Here is a 26,565-nt window from a genome sequence, read left to right on the forward strand (position 1 = left end):
TATATATGCTCAAAAGGAAATAAGAAAGATCAAATAGCCATATGTATGTTGTATACTTAGTTATACTTATTGCTGTACAATTTTATATTAATGCATTTAAATACCTGGGTAAAAGTATTTCTTTCTTGTGTAATATAAAGCATTAACTTTGTGTCAACATGCAACGGAAATATAGACTAATAGACATGGAAAAAATAGAGAATTCTATTAATATTAATGAAATCTTGTGATAAAATAATCCTGTTTAGAGTGTTTTGTGCATTTTTTTCAGAATATTTATTCACATAAAGTCCATGTTTTTTGTTATTTTTTCATTCCAGAGTTTGTACGTTTCTATTTTTTATAATTGATATGAAAATGTTATTAATATGGCAAAGGACTCTTCTCACTTTTGACTATAGCTGCTCAGGTAATAAAAAGATTGGCAAATTAACTCCAGTATTATATTAAAATAGTATACTTTTGACCAAGCATCATGCAAATTATGAATGCCTGTATCAATGTTATAGAAAATATTTTAGTATTAATAAGCAAATGATATAAATTTAAATCTCTTAATATAAATCACTTAAGCACAAATCGCAATGCGCAGTTTTAATAGTCAAAATGACAAAAGGTAACTGATCTTCATAAGTCCCAAAATTATTGTTAAATATACAATCAGTTTTTGGTAAGAAATTTTAGTATATAACACAGCTAGTAATATCTCTGATAAACACTATGTGTGGGTGTGTTTGTATATATATATATTTATTATTGTGCATGGTGTTTAATAGGTATGTGTTTGTGTGTGTATATATATATATATTTATTATTGTGCGTGGTGTTTAATGTTGGGGTTGTTTTTGGAGTTTTATTATACAAACACATAATACCTATTAAACACCATGCACAATAATAAAACTCTAAAAACAACCCCAATATATCCTGTTATAGTTAGTTATAAAACAATGCTGCCTTTTCATTATTTGTGTTGCTAATGTGCTAGGAAAATTAAATTTAAAATATAATAAAATGACTTTCATATTTAACTATTAAGTTCAGTGAAAATGAATTAAAGTTCTTTTTTCTAAAAATCTTCATCTATATTTTATAAATATTTTAAATATTCACCAAACCAATATAATGGGTTAGAAATTACATTTTACTTGTGTTCCTGTTTGACTGTTTTGAACACAGTAACACATTCATGATATATTTAATGAAAAATGTAGTTGCAGATTGATAGATGTTTTCATTATGTAAATTTAGTATGTATTTATTACATGCAAGTTGTATAATTCATTAAACATATATTTGCTTATTTTCTTGTGAAGACACAATATCAATCTAAATGACCATCACTGGTAGCCTATATAAAGAAAATGTGGCATATACACACCATGGAACATTAGGCAGCCATAAAAATGAATGAGATCGTGTCCTTTGAATGTACATGGATGCATTATTCTGGAGGCCATTATTCTTACCAAACTAATGCAGAAACAGAAAGCCAAATATCAAATGTTCTCATTTATAAGTGGGAGCTAAATGATGAGAACACATGGACAACATTGAAGGAAATAACACGCACTGGAGCCTATTGAAGGGTGGACGGTGGGATGAGGAAGAGAATTAGGAAACATTTCTAATGAGTACTAGGTTTAACTCTTGGGTGATGAAAAATCTGTACAATAAGCTTCATAACACAAGTTTATTTATGTAACAAACCTGCACATGTACTTTAAAAAAGGTTTTTGTTAAAAAAAAATAAGTACATACATATACACAAAATAAAATAAATCTACATTTTCTTATTTTCTGAGTGCTAGTGTGTAGCGTAGGGGTACTCCATAAGTACTTGCAATAGTGTAATCGCTATTGTCATATTGAAAATTTGTATAAAGGTGAAAATTATGATGTAATTTAAATAATTCTATAAAAACTTGTGTTCATAAAATTGTCTTTTTTCATCTTATAACTTAGGTTGAATAAACTACATACAGATACAACTATATTTCAGGATATACATGTATTTTTTCTCTTGCAGTATTCTTAAAATAGTTAAAAATTTGGCACGATTTTGATAATTTGATGGGAAAAATTTCTGTGCAATTCTGGAACAAATGGACTTGCCGTATGATGATAACAAATGAACTTGTAAGTTTGCAAGAATATTGGTGAGTTTGTATTTCTGTTTTGGCTTTTGGAGAAGTAACAAAACACCAAGATTTTATTTTAAAGAGTGAATATTTTTCTATTTGTGATGTCACTATTAGAAATAATGTTCTTAGAACAATCATTGTTTCAGAGCTGGGGAAAGTCAGAGTCTGTTAGATGTACATGCTACATATCTTTGATGTAAGACAGGTTTTTATAGCTTCCATTTCTACTGAAAGAGTTTCTTCAAGGTGAATTTACTCCTGAAAATGTAAACAGTAAAGTTATAGATTTTCCTTTTCAATCAAGCAGTTATAAAACCATACAAAGTAACTTTCTCTCTTAAAAAGATGCAATTATTTCTTTCAAAGCATTGGAAAGCAAATTCAGATAATGTGTATACAACTTTTCTCTGGTCTATTTAAAGGCTTTTTACTAAAGGTCTTAGTGTAAAGATGGTTTGCTCTTTAATTTTAAGAGTTAAAAATTCTAAAAACTGCAATACTAAAAAATGGCAAAAAGAATAAATAAAATATCAGTAGCACTATGCATGTTGGTTTCTGAAAGGCCAGACATATATTTAAATGTTGAACAAATTTACATTTTTAATAAAAATTTCAATTATGCCATGCAATAGAGAGTATAGAGGCAAAGTTCTATTTCGCAAATTACTCTCTCAGATTCAAATACATAGCTGTTACCAATATCATTTGTACCCTTAAAGAACTTTATCACACACACATGCACACAGTCCCCATACATATTTATGTTTTCCCCACAAATATAATGGCCTGTTCATCTTTCCACACTCTGTTCTCTAACCCTTGAGGGTGACATAGATGATGTCAGTTACTTGCATTCTGCTACTAAGTATCATGGGGTAGTAAGAGCGTGAGGTGAGTTTTATATTCCCTGCTGGGTGGCAAAGAGTTGGCTCATTCCTTCTGTGAAAATCTCCATGATTTTTATCATGTTTTCCTCTTTGTATATTGTTCTTTTTAAGGGTTCTGGTGGGAAAAGCTTAGTGACCATGTTAGTGACTCTTCTTGTCTCTTCCCCAAATCTTTCTATATTTTTAAAAATAATCTTTTAATTATGTTATCCTCAATTATATCATTTTGTTGTATGATCTGTTCCCTGCAGGGACTCGTACATATACGGATTGCACACATACACCTATTCATATTCTATTTTATTTTTTCAGACAGAGTCTCACCCTGTCATCCAGGCTGGAGTGCAGTGGCATGATCTTGGCTCAATACAACATCTACCTCCCGGGTTCAAGTGATTCTCCTGCCTCAGCCTCCCAAGTAGCTGGGACTACAGGTACCTGCCATCATGCCCAGCTAATTTTTGTATTTTTAATAGAGGCAAGGTTTCACCATTTTGGTCATACTGGTCTTGAACTCTTGACCTCAAATGATCCACCCACCTTAGCCTCCCAAAGTGTTGGGATTACAGGTGTGAGCCCCTGACTCTGTCTCTTTCTTTATCTCTGCCTGTTTTTATCTTTACTAATTTTCTCAGTCTTTTCTATATACAATAGATGCCTCTGCAATGTGAATTAGCTCACATGTGATTAGAAAATATGGAAAATATATTGTAAGCAGAGTTACTGTTTTCCATGTGTGCTTTTTCAGGGATAATTGCTGCTGGAATAACAGAAATTGCATTATACTCTTCTATAGAAAATAAAAAAACAAACATGCAAACCAACAAAAAACAGCCTGACTGTTACACTGGTGGTACAGACTGTTTGGCTATATTTAAATAAAATTACAAACATGTGCCTGCCTCTGGAAATCCTCCCTCAAAATCGTTTATATGAAGACATAGAAAGCTTTGGATTCATGGGAAATTAAAATGCTATTCTTGCCTATCTTAAAGATGACGCCACTGTCTTAGGGGTCAGCCCTACCTGTCTTGCCTTAGAATCTACCCTGCTTGAGATAAAGGATGGTAAGAATAATCACTCTACTATTTTATTTTCAATATTTGTAAAGGCGGGAGTTTCCTGCTTTCTTGGGTACACCAATTATCTTCTCAATTACTTTTGCTATTTTTTTGTTTTGTTTTGTTTTTAGGGAAGTATAAGAACTTTTTGCAGCAATTTGTTATAAAGCTGCATGACATTTGGAGTGTGTGTGTGTGTATGTGTGTGTGTGTGTGTGTGTGTGTGTGTGTGTGTGTGATTTCTCTTAAAACCTGAAACTTAATGTATGATTTTTTTGGAATTCAAGACTGTTCAGGAATACATGTAGTATATGATATCAGAATGACTACTGTAATCTATTTATGTCTGTGCACATTTATGCATGTTTGTCTTTCTATCTGTTCATCTATCTGCCATCTATCTTTAATAACTTTTTCACTTTTTGTCTTTGGTAGGAAGGCCAAACTCAGTTTATAAAATATGTACTGCCATAATTTTGTAGTTTTTTTATAGTATTGAGTTCTCAATCTATCTATACTTCCTTATTTCTAAAGAGTGTGAGGTATAAATTGAGACTTTATTATCTGCATGTAGAAAGAAAATTGTCTCCAGGTAATTAATAAACATAACTTCATTTTCTATTGAGTTAAACACCATTCTTATAGAAAAATATTTCATAGGATAAGATGGTATATTTTTTAATTGATGTAGGATCAATTTCTAGATTCTGTATGCTTTTATATAAGTTTAAATAATTTCAAATTTTATGCTAATATCATCCTGGCTAAATACTGTGCTTTGCTAGGTGGCAATATAATTCTCTAAAAAATAATGTCTGCTCTTTCAAATGAACTGACATTTGAAATAGTCTCTTTCAAATGAACCTGAGGATCTTCTACCAAATTACGTAACATATAATGTCACTTGAAATAATTTCATTCCATTTATAGGTTAATTTCAGTACAATTTAGTTTTTAAAATATCAGAATATAAACACAAACACATTAATACACATACAAATGTAAGTCTAATAAAATTTCATAAGCCATAATTTAACCAGATGTTGAATATTTGATTAATTGTATTCTTTGTAAATGCGTTGATTTTAAATTGTTATTGTAAAACAGCATGTATAAATTATATTTGTTAATTAGATATTACTGTTTTATAAGATAGTAGTTAATATCACGCCTTGACTTTATACTAGGTTATCTGTAACAGTTAGGGCTTCATATCGTTTCAAATAAAGAAAAAAAGTACTATAGTGGCATCCACAAGTGTTATGCCAAAAAATTACCAACATATCAGGCTTACCGGAGTACTATTTATGAGAAAGATTCATGTAATTATAATTAGCAGAAGATCTACATGAAACTTCTCTGTGAAGCATCACATTAAGAGCAAAACTTAACAGCCTAGAAAGGCCAGGCATATTTGGGAGGGAGTCTGGGATACTATTTCAGTACTACTGACAGTTCCCATGATGTAACCATGAGCCAAAATACAACAGCATTACCATGGTAGCATAATCTTGGCTGTGATTATTGCTTTAGTGTTTGCTGTGCTGCTAACAAGTTGGACGCTCAGTCTCAGCAGTAGGTATATCTACCCTGGTGAAATAGTCTTCTTACTAATGTCCTCATGTTGTGTGTCTATTCCTATAAAAATAGCTATATGAGCTCATAGTTTAGACACCAGAATCTGTAAGAACAGAGGCTTATTAATTTTTTTTTAATCTGGTTAATCTATGTGTCCTTAGCAGTGGATGTCCTTTTAGGGATTCTGACATAAGATACAAAGATATGTACAGTTTAGTATGCAGTTCATTTCTATTTTTAAAGTTATTTGCCTCCACACTTCTTGTTTACCTCTTATAGACCTTCTACCAAACTACCTAAGGTATTTGCTATTGTCCAGAAATTTATGTATGTGCTATATGTTCCTTCTGTATGTACTAAGACCAGATTCTGTTATATGGTAAGTTACTATTGTGTCTTCCCCAAATAATGATTTGTACGTTTCACATGACTCAGGTTTTTGTGGAGCTCTGGTTACATAATCATACCATAGGCCATGATCTGATGCTTAGTTTCCAATATGGTGCAATGGCATTCCAGGAGTGGCTTTTTGAGTGATGAATGTTTCTTTTCTACAGAAAATAAGAACTTATTTTAAAACCCAATAGGTATAAGCTTAATTACTCCTCTGAGTATTCTTCAGTGTGTTCTCATTCACTAAAGAAATCTATAGCACTATTGAATCTACCAGGTCTTACGGTGCAAAGGCAAGGCTATGTATATTATAGCCTAATGCTTCTAAACAGTCATCAGATATAATAACCAACAATAAAATTGATAGCTGTATGAGTCTCCTGGTGAATAGAGTTAGAAAAACAGACTCAGGTGTGGTATGCACTGTGGCCAAAATCTTAATATGCCAACAAATAGGTGCACCACTTTTCTAAAAAACGGTAACTGCAAGACACAATCAGTTACACCAAAAACTTAGCGACATATTAGGCTTACTGGAGTACTATTTATGACAGAATACTACGTTCTGTGTCATAGAAGGGATGTCTTGGTATGACTCAGGCCACTAGACTTCTAAGCATTTCACCAGTCTTTCAGGCCTTAGAATTTTTTTTTGGCGGGGGCGGGTGTTCATCTTCTACGAAGACAAACTATATACTGAGTCATGAAGGAGACATCAAATACTAAGATAATGAAATTATACCATAATTAGCTATAATCAAATCAAACTAGAAATAAATAAGAAAATATGGAAAATCTCCAAACATGAAAAAATTAAACACATTTATAAATAATTCATAGGTCAAAGAGAAAGTCTCAAAGAAATATATAGAAATAAATGAAAATAAAAATGGAACATATCAAATTACATGAGGCACAGATAAAGCAGTACTAAGAGAAAGAGGCAAACTTTCATTAGAAAAGAAGAAATATCTCAGGTCAATAATTTAAAATTCCTACCTCAAGAAACTAGCAAAGAGCAATTAAAAATAAAGAAAAAGTAAAGATAAAAGCAGATACTGAAGAAATTAAGTCAGAAAAAGAGTAGACAAAAAATAAATAAATTTGTTGAAAACCAAAAACTACCTGTGGTGGGCAGAAATAAACCCCTTCCCCAATTTATTTTTGTTCTAATACCTGAAGCCTGTCAATATGTTATCTTAAGTAGCTAAAGGAAATCAGCATATGTAGTTAAATTAAGGTTCTTGAGACAGGTAGTATTAAACTGGATTATTTCAGTAGGAACAATGTAATCACAAAGGATTGTAAAAAGGAGTTAGGAGTGTTAGATTCAGAAAACATGACAACAGAAGCAGAAGTCATAGAAAGAGAGAGATCTAACGATACTACACTGCTGACATTGAAAATGGTGGAAGAGGCCATGAGCCTAGGAATTTAGAAGAATCCTAAAAGCTGGAAAAGGCAAAGAAAAGGATACTTCCCTAGAGTTTCCAGGAGAAATAATGCCTTAGTGACATTTTGCATTTAGGACTTCTGACATCCATAACTTTAAATATAACAAATTTGTGGTATTTTTAAGCTACTAATTTTGTGATAATTTGTTACATTGACAATAAAGAACTAACACATTATCAGAACACAATTTATATAAAATAGAAAATCTAGAAAGAATTATATCACTAAAGAAACTGAATAAGTAACTTGAAACTGTCAAAAAATAAATCTCCATGCCCAAATGATTTAACTGGAAAATTCTACGAAGTATTCAAAGAACATTACACATTATGTTCCAGGAAATAGACTCTCAATGTATTTTATGAAGATAGTAACACACTAATATCAAAATTAAGCTCAATACAAAAAAGAAATAAAACTACTGATCAGTATTTCTCATAAATTTGCAGGCAAAATTTCTTGACACAATATTACCAAACAGATCCAATCATTTATAAAAAGAGCTATAATCTATTATCAAGGGCAAGTATATGAGGTTGAGACAACACTTGAAAGTTAGTCAATTTAATCCAACATACAGAGTGTAAAGAATAAAAAATGATATGATCACATCAAATGAAACAGTAAAAAATGATAAAATCCAAAACCCATTCATGATAAACATTCTCAGAAAACTAGAAACAGAACTTTCCAAAACTTGATAAACAGCATTTTTGAAAATTCCTACAGTTAAAAACACATTTAAAAATGAAATACTAAATGTTTCACCCTAAAATCATGATTTATACAAAAATGCTCATCATTCTAACAATTCAGATTTCTGAAACTTTTAGATACTGTTAATTTTTTTAAATGATATTTCCAGATTCTTATAATCTTTTAAAATACATTAATACTCATTGACTTTTTTTCCAGAGGATTGTTGCTATTCAAATGAAATGCAACTTTGCCATTTTTCAAGATAAGTGCAGAAGTTTTATTATGTTAAATTTTTTTCTAGAAAGAAAGATTTCTGCTAGGAGTGAATTGCAAATTTCACATAGAAAGTTATGTTTAATGAAAAGGAAAGAGGACACTCGTGTCTGTCAAAATTGATGCTTGTGAAAATTCTTTCAGATTCCCTCACCAAGGAGAGTCTCAAAAAGTGCAATATGATCATTGACCTAGAAAGTGTTGACTCTGAAAGACAGATTAAATAAAGCCATATTCTTTTAAAATGTGTTAAATAGGAATGTCTTTATGATAGTATGTGAGGGAGTCAAGGCCAAACTTGACTCATCACCTTTTCATGAATTGTTTTCTAGTCTAGTGAACCTTCAAGTATTAGTCCTCAGGGCCAACTTGAATTACAGACTAAAAATATGATTTTAGTCCTCTATCTTTTCTCTATAGAACAAAAGCACTCAAGAAAAAAATTCAAGAAAAAAAAATTAAGGCAAGACTAAAATACAGGAAGACTGTACAAATAATTATGCAAAAGCAAGACCTGGGCCAACAATGTTTGACTAATCAGTTTAATACAGAAATATTTACCAACATTATATCAACAAATATAAAGTTCTAATAACTTTGTACAAAGAACCAGATGTAATTAACCATGATGTACCTCCAAATGAAAAGTCAGGCCATTTTAACAAAAAGCAGGTTTTAAAATATGCTAGTTAGTAATAGTTTCCAGGATAATAAAATAAATTAAATGAACTCTACAAATTAAATCAGAGTTTAGATTATGATTCAGACCAAGTTACCTGGCAGCAAACTGGAAAGACAAAAGGAATTTGAGCACAGGGTGCTGTTAATATGTTTATTTTCTGTTTACCTGAGGCTACCATCAAATGATACCAAGCAAGTGTATTTAATATAATATTGACAGAATAGCCAAAATTGTCAAGGAATGAGAACATCTCTCAATATATAAAATCATGATGTTGGATTTATTGATTATTTGAATACAGGTCAGATGTGAATTCATTAAGAAAAGTAAACTGATCTTGCATAAGGTGTTGGGGAAAATTATTTTGGATTGTGTTGGCTATAAATATCACAGTGGTTGAAATCTGTTAAAAACTCATGATTTATGTTGTCTAGAAAGTATGCTTAATGTTGGTTTAAAGCAGGTGTAGGTTGACATTCAGTCTAGAAAGTGTGTTCCCTGGAGTGTGTGCACTCTGGCTGGTGTTTAGTGGGAGGCGGTAGCAGTTGGCTAGTATGTTGCAAAAGCAAGTTGTCTTTGATCACACTAATGTATAACCCATCCCGGTGCTTACTTGTTAAAACAATTTTTAATATTCACTGGCTGTAAGGCTATAAACTTTTCAGTCTTTTCCTGGAAGTGTGGGACATATATATATTTTTAATTTTTTAAATCTCAATAGCTATTGTCTTGGAGAATTTGCTTTTGTCTGGAAGCTAAGTTACAGTTTATTTTTCCACTGTTACAATTAACATTTCCTCTGACTACTCACTCTCAATATAAGAGTGAATTATGTTGAGTTATATTGATTATAAAAGTTAAGAAACATACTTATCCTATCTGTTAATATTTCATTTGGAGAGACCATAGTCTATTAACCACAAAACTCCATGTCACATGAAGCCACCAGGACTCTACAAATACAGTTTTCTTCAGTACGGGAGCCAAGTTTCATAGCAGCATCCTCTACAATCAATACTAGCTCAGGGAAGACAAGATTTTCAATAATGCTTTTGTTCTCCTCATTGCTATATTCCTATCATTGTAGTGAAGTGGGTGTGATCTCTGCTATCCTTGGAAAAATAGCTGTGAATTTTTATTTTACAGTTTACCATGCCAATTTTCCTGAACTTTTAAAATCATTTGTTCTCTAGCAAAGAACTTTCAGAATCTCCATGCAATTTGTGTTTTCTTTTAAAGTTCAGAAGAACTATTCTAGTAGCATATTAGAGCAGACAGATGACTTTGCCAGGTTATTAAATCCTGATTTTTGAGAATGTCCTCTAGATAATATTTTTAAAAGAAAGCTATACTGTATAAAATTCTGTCTTATATTCTGACATCTTACCTGCTCTTTCCCTTCTAAAATCCCAGGTGTGTCCTGCCAGTTCTAGCTGGTGCATACTAGCAGGAATGTGCAGCTCTTGAGTGGATAATTCCTTTCTTCCCATAACATGAACACACAGGCCTTATCGAAGCCATGATCTTAATGATTTCTACATTATGGAATTCCTTCAAACTTTAATTAATGCCTAACACATAAACATTTAAAATTGTATTCACTGTATTTTGAAAAATATATGTAATTTGTTTCTTGGGTGTAAATTGTCATTCTCTCTCTCTAAATGCAATTTGTTAATTTTAGTGTAAAAATTCCCTAAAGAGTTATTTGTTTTAATCTTGATCTATTAGTTTCTGAAAGATTTCTTGATTTTATTTTATTACTTTTTCAGAAACATTAATGCAGTGGTTAATTTCAAAGATTCTGTAGTCCGCCTACTCCATATTCTAACTCAAATTCTGTAAAAGTTACCTCTGTGTATTTCAATTTTCATACATGAAATAGTAATACTAATAGTGCTGATGTGATACAACTGTTCTGAGCACTAGTGAAGGGAGTTTCTATTAATGAAGAGCTTATATACATAAAGATACCTGTATTCATATCTGTATCTAGTGCTTATACATATAAATACAGATGCATATATAATAAATGTATAATTCATTAAGGATTAATAAAAGTATATGACAATAAATGTTAGATATGCTACTCTAAAATCATTTTCTGTATTTTTGGAGCTAAGTTTCTAGGTTGATAAATGTTTGCTGACTTTTTTTGTGGTGAATTATACCTTTTACTGATACAAATATAATTTTGATCATTTATATTTTCAAAACATTCAATTTAATATTATCTGATATTAATATTGTTCTGAGTTGATTTCTTAGCATCTTTCTCGTGAATGCTTCTCCTCATGAAGAATTTTAAGTATTTTGTTAATTTTTTTAACGTTAGAAATCTATATTTAAAGTCCACAAAAGTATACAGGTTCTGTCTGTCTATGCTGCATAAAATTAATTTAGATGTCTTAATATATTAAGATTACAGAAGATGACTGCTTAGGAACAGCTCTGGAGCACAGTTCCCAAGTGAGAGCAATGCAGAAGGTGAGTGACCTGATTTCCAACTGAGGTACCAGGTTCATCGCCATAGGGCTGGTTGGACAGTGGGTGTAGCCCAAGGAGGGCAAACCAAGGAAGGATGGGGTGTTGTCTCACCTGAGAAGTACGAGTGGCCAGAGAACTCCCCCTCCTACCCAAGGGAGGCCACTGGGAACTTTTCCAGACACTCCAGCACTCTGGCTCAGATGCCATGCTTCTCCCACAGTCTGTATAGCTCACAGACCAGGAGATCCCTGCTGGTGCTGACAGCACCAACTCCCTGGGTTTCCAGCACAAAGCTGGGCAGCTATTTTAGCAGGTGACTGGAATGCCCATGAGACAGGATCACCAGTTCCCCTAAAAAAAAGGGGGGGCTGAAGACAGGGAGCCAAATGATCTGGCTAGGTGGGTCCCACTCCCACAAAGACCAGCAAACTGACCCACTGGTTTGGGACTTTTGCAGCCAGCACAGCAGTTTTAGCTCAACCTGGGATGGTGGAGCTCAGTAGGGGTAGGGGCATCCAGTTCTAACCTTGCCTGGATAAACAAAATCTCAAGTAGGTTTACACAGCAGCTGAGTGGAGCCCATGGCAGCTCAGCAAGGCCTCAGCGGGCAGACTGTGATAGACTCCCTCCTTGCTGGGCAGGGCATCTCTGAAAATGGGCAGCAGCCCATCTGGGAGTTATAAATAAAGTCCCACCTTCCTGGGTCAGAGCACCTGGGATAAGGGTTCCACTTCAGCAGACTTAATCATCCCTCCCCAGCAGCTCTGAAGGGAACAATGGAGCTCCCAGTACAGCACTTGAATTCTGATAATGGACAGGCTGCCTCCTTAACTGGTTCCCTGACCTCCGTATCAAAAGAGACACCTTATACAGGAGAGCTCTGTCTGATATCTGGTGGGTACCCTTCTGGGACAAAGATACTAGAGGAAGGAATAGGCAGCAGTCCTTGATGTTCTGCAGCCCTGTGGGTGATTCCTAGGAAAGCAGGGTCTGGAGTAGACCTCCAGCAGTCCTGCAGTAGAGGGGCTTGACTGTTAGAAAGAAAGATAAAAAAATAGAAAGAAATAGCTTCAACATCAACAGAAAGTAAGAGACCCCACTCAGAGACCCCACCCGAAAGTGACCAACTTCAAAGACCCAAGATAGATAAAATCAAAAAGATGGGAAGAAATCAGCACAAAAAGGCTGAAATCACCAAAAACTAGAATGCCTCTTCCCCTCCAATGGATCGCAACTCTTCACCAGCAAGGGAGCAAAATTGGATGGAGAATGAGTTTGACAAACTGACAGAAGCAGACTTCAGAAGGTAGGTAATAACAAACTTTTCTGAGCTAAAGGAGCATGTTCTAATCCAATGCAAATAAACTAAGGACCTTGAAAAAAGGTTAGAAGAAATGCTAACTAGAATAACCAGCTTAGAGCAGAACATAAACAACTTGATGGAGCTGAAAAATACAGCACAAGAACTTCGTGAAGCATATACAAGTTTCAATAGCTGAATTGATCAAGCAGAAAAAAGAATATCAGAGAATAAAGATTAACTCAATGATATAAAATGAGAAGGAAAGATTAGATAAAAAGAGTTAAAATAAATGAACAAAGCCTCCAAGAAATATGGGATTATGTGAAAAGACCAAATCTACGTTTGATCAGTGTACCTGAATGTAACAGGGAGAATGAAATCAAGCTTGAAAACACTCTTCAAGTTTTTAATCCATGAGAACTTTTCTAACCTAGCAAGGCAGGCCAACATTCAAATTTAGGAAATATAGAGAACACCACAAAGATATTCCTCAAGAAGAGCAACCAAAGGCACATAACCATCATATTCACCAGGGTTAAAATGAAGGAGAAATTGCTAAAGGCAGCCAGAGAGAAAGGTCGGTTTACCCACAAAGGGAAGCCCATCAGACTCACAGCAGATCTCTTAGCAGAAACCCTACAAGCCAGAAGAGAGTGGGCACCAATATTCAACAGCCTTAAAAAAAAAAGATAACTTTCAACTAAGAAATTTCACATCCATGCAAACTAAGCTTTATAAGTGAAGGAGAAATAAAGTCATTTGTGGACAAGCAATTGCTGAGAGATTTCATCACCACCCGGCCTACTTAAAATAGCTGCTGAAGGAAGCACTAAACATGGAAGGATACAACCAGTACCAGCCACTGCAAAAACATACTCAATGGTAAAACCCATTGAAACAATAAAGAAACTGCATCAATTAATGGGAAAATCAAACAGCTAGTATCAAAATGGCAGGATCAAATTCACACATAACCATATTAACCTTAAATGTAAATGGGCGAAATGCCCCAATCAAAAGACACAGATTGGCAAATTGGATAAAGAGTCAAGATCCATTGGTGTGCTGTATTCAGGAAACCCATCTCATGTGAAAAGACACACATAGACTCAAAATAAATGGATGGAGAAAGATTTACCAAGCAAATGGAGAGCAAAAAAAACAGGGTTTGCAATCCTAGTCCCTGATAAAATGCAGTTTAAACCAATGAAGATGAAAAGAGGCAAAGAAGGGCATTACACAATGGTAAATGAATCAATGCAACAAGAAGAGTTAACTATGCTAAATGTATATGCACCCAATATAGGAGCACCCAGGTACATAAAGTAATTTTTTAAAGACATGCAAAGAGACTTAGGCTCCCACTCAATAATAGTGGAAGACTTTAACACTCCACTGTCAATATTAGATAGATCAATGAGACAGAAAATTAACAGGGATATCCAGGACTTGAACTCAGATCTGGAACAACAGGACCTAATGGATTTCTACAATACTCCAATACTCTCCACCCCAAATCCACAGAATATACAGCCTTCTCAGTACCACATCACACCTACTCTAAAATTGACCACATAATTGGAAGTAAATCACTCCTCAGCAAATGCAAAAGAATGGAAATCATAACAACCAGTCTCTCAGACCACAGTGCAATTAAATTAGAACTCAGGATTAAGAAACTCACTCAAAACTGCACAACTACATGGAAACTGAACAACCTGCTCCTGAATGACTACTGGATAAATAATGAAATAAAAACAGAAATAAAGATGTTCCTCAAAACCAGTGAGAATGAAGACACAACGTACTAGAATCTCTGGGACACATTTAAAGCAGTGTCTAGAGGGAAATTTATATCACTAAATGCCCATATGAGGAGTGAGGAAAGATCTAAAATCGACATCCTAACATCACAATTAAAAGAACCAGAGGAGCAAGCCAAACAAATTCAAAAGCTAGCAGAAGACAAGAAATAACTAAGATCAGAGTAGAGCTGAAGGAGATAAAGACACAATAATCCCTTCAAAAAATCAAGGAATCCTTGAGCTGTGTTTTTGAAAAGATCCACATAATAGTTAGACCACTAGCCAGACTAAAATAAAAGAGAAGAATTAAAGGATGAAATAAAAAATGATAAAGGGGATATCACCACTGGTTCCACAGAAATACAAACTACTATCCAAGATTACTACAAACATCTCTATGCACATAAACTAGTAAATCTAGAAGAAATGGATAAATTTCTGGACACTTACGCCTTCCCAAGACTAAACCAGAAGAAGCTGAATTCCTGAACAGATCAATAACAAGGTCTGAAGTTGAGGCAGCAATTCATCGCCTTAAAAAATCCAGGACCAGACACATTCAAGTTGACTTTATCCTGGGGATGCAAGGCTGATTCAATATATGCAAATCTATGAACATAATCCATCATCTAAAGACAAAGAACCAAAGACAAAAACCATATGAGTATCTCAACAGATGGAGAGAAGGCCTTTAGAAAAATTCAACAGCCCTTTATGCTAAAAACCCTCAATAAACTAGCTAAAGATGGAACCTGTCTCAAAATAATAAAAGCTATTTATGACAAACTCACAGCCAATACCATACTGAATGGGCAAAAACTGGAAATATTCCCTTTGAAAACTGGCACAAGACAAGGGTGCCCTCTATCACCACTTCAACATAGTATTGGAAGTTCTGACCAGAGCAATCAGGCAAGAAACAAAAAAATAAAGGATATTCAATTAGGAAAGGAGGAAGTCAAATTGTTCCTATTTGCAGATGACATGATTGTATATTTAGAAGACCCAATCGAATCAGCCCCAAATCTCCTTAAGCTAATAAGTAACTTCAGTAAAGTCTCAGGATACACAATCAATGTGCAAAAATCATGAGCATTCCTATACACAAATAACAGACAAACAGAGATCCAAATCATGAGAAAACTCCCATTCACAATTGCTAAAAAGTGAATGAAATACCTAGGAATTCAAATAACAAGGCATATGAAGGACCTCCTCAAGCAGAACTACAAACCACTCCTCAAGGAAATAAGAGGGGACAAAAACAGATGGAAAAATATTCCATGCTCATGGTAAGGAAGAATCAAAATCTTGAAAATGGCCATACAGTCCAAAGTAATTTATAGATTTGTTGCTATCCCCATCAAGCTACCATTGACCTTCTTCACTAAACTGGAAAAAAAAAATACCTTAAACTTCATATGGAACCAAAAAGAGCCTGCAGAATCCTAAGCAAAAAAAAAAAAAAAAAAAAGAAAAAGCTGGAGGCATCACATTACCTGACTTCAAAGTATACTACAAGGCTACAGCCTACAGTAATCAAAACAGTATGGTACTGTTAGGAAAACAGAGATACAGACCAATGGAACAGAACAGAAGCCTCAGAAATAATGCCACATATCTACAGCCATCTGATCTTTGACAAACCTGACAAAACAAGCAATGGAGAAAGGATTTCCCATGTAATAAATGGTGCTGGGAAAACTGGATAGCCATATGCAGAAAGCTGAAACCGGACAACTTCAAAAATTAACTCCAGATGGATTAAAGGTTTAAACATAAGACCTAACACCATAAAAACCCTAGAAGAAAACCTAGGCAATACCATTCAGGACATAGGCATAGACAAACACTTCATAACTAAAACACCAAAAGCAATGCCAGCAAAAGCCAAAATAGACAAATAGGATCTAATTAAACTAAAGAGCTTCTGCACAGCAAAAGAAATTATCATTAGAGTGAACTGGCAACTAACAAAATGGAAAAAAAAAAAATTACCACCTACCCATCTGACAAAGAGGTAATATCCAGATTCTACAAAGAACTAAAACAGATTTACAAGAAAAAAACAAACAACCTCATCAAAAAGTGGGCAAAGGATATGAACAGACACTTTTCCAAAGAAGACATTTATGCAACCAGCAAACATTTGAAAAAAAGCTCATCATCACTGGTCATTAGAGACATGCAAATCAAAACCTCATTGAGATACCATCTTACACCAGTTAGGATGCCATCATTGAAAAACACTGTAGACAACAGATTCTGGAGAGGATATGGAGAAATAGATACATTTTTACACTGTTGGTGGGAGTGTAAATTAATTCAACCATTGTGGAAGACAGTGTGGCAATTCCTCAAGGATCTAGAAATAGAAATACCGTTTGACCCAGAAATCCCATTTCTGCATATATACCCAAAGTATTATAAATCCTTGTATTATAAAGACACATGCACACACAGTTCATTGCAGCACTGTTTACAATAGCAAAGACTTGGAACCAACCCAAATGCCCATCAAGGATAGACTGGATAAAGAAAATGTGGCACATATACACCATGAAATACTATGCAGCCATAAAAAAAGATAAGTTCATGTCCTTTGCAGAGACATGGATGAAGCTGGAAATCATCATTCTCAGCAAATAGACACAAAACAGAAAACCAAACACTGCATATTCTAACTCATAAGTGGGTATTGAAGAATGAGAACACATGGACATGGAGAGGAACATCACACACCAGGGCTTGTTGTGGGGGTGGGAGAGCTGATAGAGCTGGGGGTGGGGTATTGGGGAGGGCTAACATTAGGAGAAATACCTAATGTAGATGACGGGGGGGATGGATGAAGCAAACCACCATGGCATGTGTATGCCTATGCAACAAACCTGTGCAATCTGCACATGTACCCCAAAACTTAAAGTATAATAAAAAATTAAAGATTATATATACATATATCATAATATTATATTATTATATGTCATATAACATTACTATAGCATAAAAGCAATTGGCAATTTGAATTAAGCAATCAGACATTTCTTTGGAAAATTAACATAACTAGTCATTTAATGGAGTCATTCACTTATTAGCCAGTCATTTCAAGAAGAAAAGTTAATGGACCTGTGTAGGAATGTTCCATTTATAATCTATTTGACTGATTTTGCTTTATAAAATATAATTTTAATATGTTATCTGTGAAACAATTCTAATGCTCTGTTATTCCCTTTTTAACTTTCATATGCAATCTATTTTTTTCACTAATACAATAGCATTATTATACAAATGAAAATATTTTCCATATTTGCATGTCATTATGAATTCAATATATCATAAAGAATAACTAAAACAGTATTTTAACTTCTTTCCCATTTAGAAAAGTGCAGTTTACTGCCTTTTACATAAATATGATTTTTGAGGCTGAAGCAAATCTGTCTGGCTTTCAATGTGGAAATAAAATACACAAACTATTCTTGGAGTTATGTCTAAACAAAACTAACATTAGAATTGTCTGAATCATCAGAATCTTCTATTTTGGAAAAAATCAAATTAATCAAATGAATCTTCAGCCAACAACTACTGGAGAACATTGTTAACACCACACATAGGAATGCTACATTTTTTAGGATTTATCCTGTTCAGCAATTGAGAATTACTATATTTTGCAAATGAAAACACCACTGTTAAAAACACAATGCTATAAATGGAATGATGTCTTCTGTTTTCAAAGTTGATATACTAGAGCTACTCAAAAATTAGAATAAAAGTGAGACAGCCCATGGCAAAGTTACCTAGGGGTAAACACTGCAGCTTCAAGTGCCACCAGTGAGCATACTCAGGATAAAAGGAAAATGAGTTGGAAATAAAAAATTTTATTATGTATCTATTTAATACACATGTAAACGTTTTGGTTTACATTTGTACATAAATCAAATATTACTGAGGCAGATCAAAGTGTATGCATGTCTGTGTGTGTGTGTGTATATATATATATGGAATAAATTTGTTTACATCAAGTTTAACCATTTGTGCTAGGAATTTCGGTGAGTTTTGAAAAGCACATAATGCCATAAATGGGTGTGGGTTTTTGTTAAAGCCTTTGTCTTCATCAGCTACATGGTTATATAATTTTGTTTTTAGCTTGTTGATGTGGTGAATTACATCACTAGATGTTTGAATGCCAGATATGTCTGAATATCTGGAATCAACACTGTTATGTCATGGTATACAATTTTTAAATTTATGGTTAGATTTTATTTGCTAATGCCTTGTTGTAAATTTTTGCATCTATGTTTATAAGAGATATTAGTTTGTAGTTCCCCATTCTTGTAATATCTTTATTTTGTTTTGGTTTTCAGGCATTGCTGGCAAGACAGATTGAATTAGGAAATATTTCCTCTGCTTTTATTTTAGGAAAGAGATTAAAGAATGTTGGTATTATTCTTTCATAAATGCTTGATGAAATTCATCAATGAAATCATTTGGACCTAGCATTTTTGTGGAGAAAATCTTATTGTTTTAATTACTGATTTAATATTTTTAACAACATTAGACTCTTCTGATTATTTTACCTTGTGTGAGTTTTGTTAGTTTGTGTCTTTAACTGGTTAGTTGTTATCTAAGTTATATAACAGAAGCATAGAATAGAAATGTTCATAGAATTTCCTTATTATCTTTTGATGTTTATGAGGTCAGTAGTGATAGTGATTATTCACTTGTAACATTTATAATTTGTGTTTTCTCATTTTTTCTTGATTAGCTTGGCCAGTCGTTTGTCAATTTTAATCTTTTCAAAGAACCAGCTCTTAGTTTCATTATCTTTTTCTATTGTTTTACTGCTTTTGTATTAATCCATTCTCATGTTGCTATGAAGCAATATCTGAGACTGAGTAACTTACAAAGGACAGAAGTTTAATTGACTAACAGTTATGCATAGCCAGGGGGGCCTCAGGTAACTTACAATCATGGTGGAACTGGCCTTTTCATAGGGCAGCAAGAGAGAAAATGAGTGCCAGCAGAAGAAATGCCAGATGTGTATAAAACCATCAGATCTCAAGAGAATTCACTCACTATTATGAGAAGATCATGGGGAAAACCATCCCCATGATTCAATTACCTCCCACCATATCCCTTGACACATGGAGATTATGGGAATTACAATGAAAGGTGAGATTTGGATGGGGGACACAGCCAAATCACATTACTACACCTTTGACCCCTTCCAACTCTCATGTCCTCACATTTTAAAACACAATCATGCCTTCCCAACCTTCCCCCAAGTGTTAACTCATTCCAGCATTAATCCAAATGTCTAAATCCAAGGTCTCATCTGAGATAAGGCAAGTCCCGTTCACCTATAAGCCTGTAAATCAAAACCAACTTAGTTATTTCCTAGATACAATGGGAGTATAGGCAATGGACAAATACAACCACTCCAAATGGAAAAATTGCCCAAAACAAAGTGGCCACAGGCCCCATGCAGGTCTCAAATCTAATAGGGCAGTCATTAAATGTGAAAGTTCCAAAATGATCTCTTTGACTCCATATCTTACATCCATTGCACACGATTGCAAGAGGTGAACTCCCAGGACCTTGGGCAGCTCTGCCCCTGTGGCTTTGCAGCATACAGCCCCCTACTCTGCTGCTTTCACAGCTGGAGTTAAGTGTGTGTGGCTTTTCCAGGTGCATGCAGTAAGCTGTTGGTGGATCTACAATTCTTGGGGCTGGAAGACAATGGCCTTCTTCTCACAGCTCCAATAGTCAGTGCCCTAGTGGAGACTCTGTGTGGAGCCTCTAACCCTACATTTACCTTCTGCACTGCCCTAGTAGAGGTTCTCCTTGAGGACTCCAACCTTGCAGCAAACTTCTGCCTGAACATCCAGGTATTTGCATACCTCCTCTGAAATCTAGGCAAAAGTTCCCAAACCTCAATTCTTGTCTTCTGAACACCTGCAGGCTCAACACCATGTGGAAGCTGCCCAGGATTGTGGCTTGTACACTTTGAAGTAGGCCTGAGCTGTACCTTGGCCCCTTTTAGCCATGGCTGGAGTGGCTGAGATGCAGGGCACCAAGTCCAGGATGTACACAACAGGAGGCCTGCATCTGGCCCAGGAAACCATTTTTTTTTCTTCTAGGACCCCATGTCTGTGATGAGAAGGGCTGCCATGAAGTTCTCTGACATGCCCTGGAGACATTTTCCCCATTATCTTGGTGAGTAGCATTTGGCTCTTTTTTACTTATGCAAATATCTACAGTGGGCTTGGAATTTTCCCCAGAAAATTGATTTTCTTTTCTGTTGCATCATCAGGCTGCACATTTTCCAAACTTTCAAGCCCTGCTTCCACTTGAATTCTTTATCATTTAGAAATTTATTCTGCCAGATACCCTAAATCATCTCTCTCAAGTTCAAAGTTCCATAGATATCTAGGACAGGGGCAAAATGCCACCTGTCTCTTTGGTTAATGAGAGTGACCTCTACTCCAGTTTCCAACAAGTTCCTCATCTCCATCTGGGACCATGTCAACCCAGACTTCATTGTCCATATCACTGTAAGCATTTTGGTCAAAGACATTCAACAAGTCCCTAGGGAGTTCCAAACCTCCCCAAATCTTCTTGTCTTCTGTGTCCTTTAAGTCTCTAGGAAGTTCCAAATTTTCCCATACTTCTTCTTTGTCTTCTTCTGAGCCTTTTCCAAAATCTTTTCCTAGCTTCTTGTCAGCCCTCCAAACTGTTCCAGACTCAGCTATCCAGTTCTATAGTCGCTTCCACATTTTCATGTATCCTTATAGCAGTGTCTATAAGGATTACTCCTTGGTACTAATTTACTGTATTAGACCATTCTCATACTGCTATAAAGAAATATCCAAGGCACTGTTAAAGGATAGAAGTTTAATTGACTCACAGTTTTGCATGGCTGGGGAAGCCTCAGGTAACTTACAATCATGGCAGAAATCACCTCTTCACAGTGCAGCAAGAGGAAGAATGAGTGTCAGCAGGGGAATTGCCAGACACTTAAAATCCATAAGATCTCATGAAAACTCATTTGCTATCATAAGAACAGCGTGGGAGAAACCATGCCCATGATTCGATTACCTCCCATCAGGTCCCTTCCAAGACATGAGGGAATTATGGCAACTACAATTCAAGATAAGATTTGGGTGGGGACAGCCAAACCATATGAGCTTTCAACTTTATTGATTTCTGCTCCAACATCTCTTTCATTTTAGTTTCCTGTAGCAGAAGCTTAGATTATTAATAGTATAATATAACTTTCTTTTCTCTAATATATAGATATAAAACTGTTAATTTTTCTTAAAACTTCGAACAGTTGTAGTTTAATTTTCATTTAGTTCTAATCATTTTTGAGACTCTTCCTTCATTATGCATTTTTTTTTTGCAATTTGTTCTTCGTGTTTAAAATACATGAATTTTGTAGCTCTTTCCCTGTTACTGATTTATACTGTAATTCCATTGTTGTCTATGCTTTGTATAATTTTTATTATATTACATTTGATAAGATGTGGTTTTTCTTCTAGAATATAGTCAATATTGGTGAGTGTTACATATGAGGTTGAGAGGAATGGGTATTCTGCTCTTATTGGATAAAGTATTCAATAAATATAAATTAGATTCAACTGATTGATGGTGTTATTCAGTTCAACTGTATTCTTACTGATTTTCTGCCTTCTCTATCTGACAATTACTGATAAAGGAGTGCTGAATTTTTCAACTATCCAGGTGAATCTGTCTATTCATGAAATTGTATTATTTTTAAATGATTTATTTATTCATTTATTTATTTTTTTGAGACAGAGTTTCACTCTATCATCCAGGCTGGAGTGCAGTGATGGGAAATCTGCTCACTTCAACCTCTGCCTCCTGGGTGCAAACAGTTCTCCTGCCTCAGCCTCCCGAATAGCTGGTACTACAGGCACACACCACAACACCTAACTAATTTTTGTATTTTTAGTAGAGACAGGGTTTCACCATGTTTGTCAGGCTGGTCTCAAGCTTGTGATTTAAAGTCATCCACCCTCCGTGGCCTCCCAAAGTGTTGGGATTAAATCTGTGAGCCTCTATACCTGGCCTTTTTAATGATTTTTGATGCTTTATTGTTAGATGCATATTTGTTAATCATTATGTCCTTTTTGATAATTAATGTCTTTATTATGATGTATTAATAATGAATTATTACTAGTTATCTTCCTTAGTCTGAACCTTGCTTTCTCTTAAATTACTAAAGATATTCAAGTTTTAATTTCATTAGTATTAGTATGGCATAATTTCATTCATCTCTCTACTTTTAATTTATAGATGCATTTGTACTAACATGACTTTCCTATAGAAAACATAACTGACAGCCAGGTGTGGTAGCTCATGCCTGTAATCCCAGCACTTTGGGAGGCTGAGGCAGGTGGATCACATGAGGTCAGGAGTTCAAGACAAGCCTGCCCAATATGATGAAACCCTGTTTCTACCAAAAATACAAAAATTAGTGGGACATGGTGGTGCATGCCTATAATCTCAGTTACTCTGGAGGCTGAGGCAGAAGAATCACTTGAACCCAGGAGGCAGAGGTTGCAGGGAGTCAAGATTGTGCCATTGCTCTCCAGCCTGGGTGTCACACTGAGATTCCGTCTCAAAAAACAAACAAACAAAAAAACAAAAAATACAAAACATATGATTGACATTTTAATTTTTTATCCACACAGGCAGTCTTTTAATTGGGCTATGTAGCTATGTAGATAATTAATGCTATAAATAATTGTTGCAATATTTAACAAAGATCTCTTGGTAGCTATTTACTATTGAATGGACTTGCCTTTTATTTTATTTTATTTTATTTTATTTTATTTTATTGTCCATCTCATTCTAATTTTTCTTTTGTTAATTGAGCCTTTTAAATAAATCAGTCTTAACTCTTCTTTTTGCATATGAATTTTACTTCTTAAAATGTTTTGTTATTGCCTTAGAATCTGCAATATACATTATAACTCATCTTAGTCTACTTTCAAATCACACTTACTTTCCCACTTCACATGTAGTGTGATACCTGAGCATTTCCAACCCCTCCTACCTGTCCTTATACCATTTCCATCATCCTTTTTATATATTCATATTTTATAATTGTCTGATACATTGTTACTGTTAAGAGTTCAGAAGAGCTGGAAAGAATTGAACGCCAGGTGTAGAGCTAGCCAAGTAAAACAAGACAATCTGAAAGAACAAGTGTAGCCCTTAATCACTTGCTGTGATGGTATTACCAGGAAACTAAACTTGAGAAAGCATCTGCTCCCTGATATCCCATTTTTCATCATGAAATGTTGCTGGTAAGGAACAGTATACAGATATTATACCACTGCTGTCTTAGCCTGTGCTTCCACAACAGAATAGCTGAGATTGAGGAATGTATAAACAATAAGAATGTATTTTTCACAGTTTTGGAGACTGGGAAGTTCAGGGTCAAGGTGCTGGCAGGTTTAGTATCTGGTGAGGGCCTGGCATCAACTTCCAAGACAGTGTCTTGAATGCTACATTCTCTAGATAATAGGAATACTGTGTCTTCAAATGGGAGAAGGCAGAAAGGCAAAAGGGAATGAACTTCCTCTGTTACACCCTTTCATAAGGCAACCTAATTCCATTCATGAGGGAGAGGTCCCCTTGACCCTAAAAATCCCAACTGTTAATACTGTCATATAGGCCATACATTTCAACACATGAATTTTTAACAATTTACCACTAACATCTCCAAAACACATTCACATCCTTCTCCCATACAAAACATACTACTTTTATTCTAATGACACACAAAAGTCTTAACTCATTGCAGCATTAACTTAAAAGTCTTAATACAAAGTTTCATCTAAGTCAGATATCAAAGAGACTCAAGGCACCATTCATCCAGAGACAAATTTCCTTCTAGTTATAAGCCTGTGAAATCAAACAAGTTACATTTTTCCAAAACACAATGGTGAGACAGGAATAGGATAGACATTTCCATTACAAAAGAGAGCAAGAAAACAAGAATAACAAATTCCAAGTAAGTCTGTAACATATAGGCTGAACAACATTAAACCTTATGTCTTGAGGATAATTTTCTTTGACTGCATGTCCCACCTTGCAAACACACTGGGGAATGGGTTGGGTACGCAAGACCTCAGGCAGCCCTGCCTCAGTGTATAAGCTCACACTTCAGCACTTACACATTGAAGTTGTGTGATTGTGGCTTTTCCAGGCTGATGCTAGACACTGGTGGCTCTACAGTTCTGAAGTCTCAGGAGTTTGGCACTGCCCCCACAGCTCCATTAGGCATTGCCCTAGTGGGGGCTTCCTCTGATGGCTCTGTCTCTGTGGCAGGCTGCTGCTTGATACCCAAGGATCTATGAGGCATCTTTTGAAATCTAAGCAGAGGCAGGCATGCCCCCATGGCTCTCACACCTGCATAGTTAGCACCAAGTGGACTACACCAAGGACCACCACCTGCACCCTCCAGGGAAGTGGTTCAAGCTACAGCTGGGCATGCCTGAGGAACAGCTGGGCTCACAATCTCTTTCATTCAGTTGCATATCATTTCATTTTATATAATTCCATTTTATATGATTTCATTTTCTAACCTTAGAATATCAATTATATTTCATTTCATATATTTTTTAAAGTTGCCCTAAGGTTTACAATATACACTTATAACAAATCCAAATCTACTTCCAAATAACACTATGCCATTTTATGTATCCTGTAAGTACTTCATAATAACAAAGTAATCCTAATTTCTAGCTCCTATCCCTTGGATCATTGCTGTCATTCACTTCTGTTACATGTAAGAATACATAAGTGTGTGTACATATATGTAAATACAAGTTTATACATAAAAATACATATTCATGTGTATATAGACTTATGCATATATTTATACTTATGGATATCTATGTGAGAGTATGTGGTTTTGTGTGTATATATGTATAGATATACATATGTAGATGAACTCAGAATAAGAAAAATAAAAGTTTTATTTTGCTTTTTATTCCTTCTTTGATGCTTGCCCTTTATTTAAACTGAAATTTCTGACCTACATTACTTATATTTTCCCTAAAGATTTTTTATCAGTTTTTTCATGGCAGGTCCACGGGCAACAAATATTCTAAACTTTTGTTTGCCTGAGAAAGTCTTCATTTCTTCTTTATGTTTGAAGAATAATTTCACACAATGCAGAATTTTATGCTGGTATGTTTTTTTCTGTCAACACTTTAAATATTTTATTCACTCTTTTCTTGCTTGTATGATTTCTGAGTAGAAATTGGTTATAATACTTCTTTGTTACCCTACAGGGTAACAAAGAAGGTGTCTATAGGTAAGGTGTCTTCTTTTTCCTCTGGCATCTTTTGGAATTTTTTGTCTTTGATTTCCTGTACTTTCAGATTAATATGTCTAAGTATATATTTTTGGCATTTGTCCTGCTTGATGATTTCTGGGCTTCTTTGATCTGCGGTTTGGTGTCTGATATTAATTGGGAAAAATTCTGTCATTATGGTTTCAAATGTTGCTTTGTTTATTTCTGTTTTTCTTCTCCTTACCATATTTTCACTATGTATATTACAGCTTTTGTAGTTGTTCTATGGTCCTTGAATATTCTTACCTACATTTTTTTATCTTTGTTCTTTTTCGTTTTAGTTTTGTGTGTTTCTATTGATATCTCTCAAGCTCAGAGATTCTTCAGCTATTTCCAGTGTACTAATAATCCCACCAGAGGCATTCTTCATTTTCATTGGTGTTTTTAATCTTTAGCATATTTTTTTGGTTCT

This window comes from Sapajus apella, unplaced genomic scaffold (genome assembly GCF_009761245.1).
Source record: "Sapajus apella isolate SASKATOON/1434 unplaced genomic scaffold, GSC_monkey_1.0 scaffold5, whole genome shotgun sequence".
Taxonomy (NCBI): domain Eukaryota; kingdom Metazoa; phylum Chordata; class Mammalia; order Primates; family Cebidae; genus Sapajus; species Sapajus apella.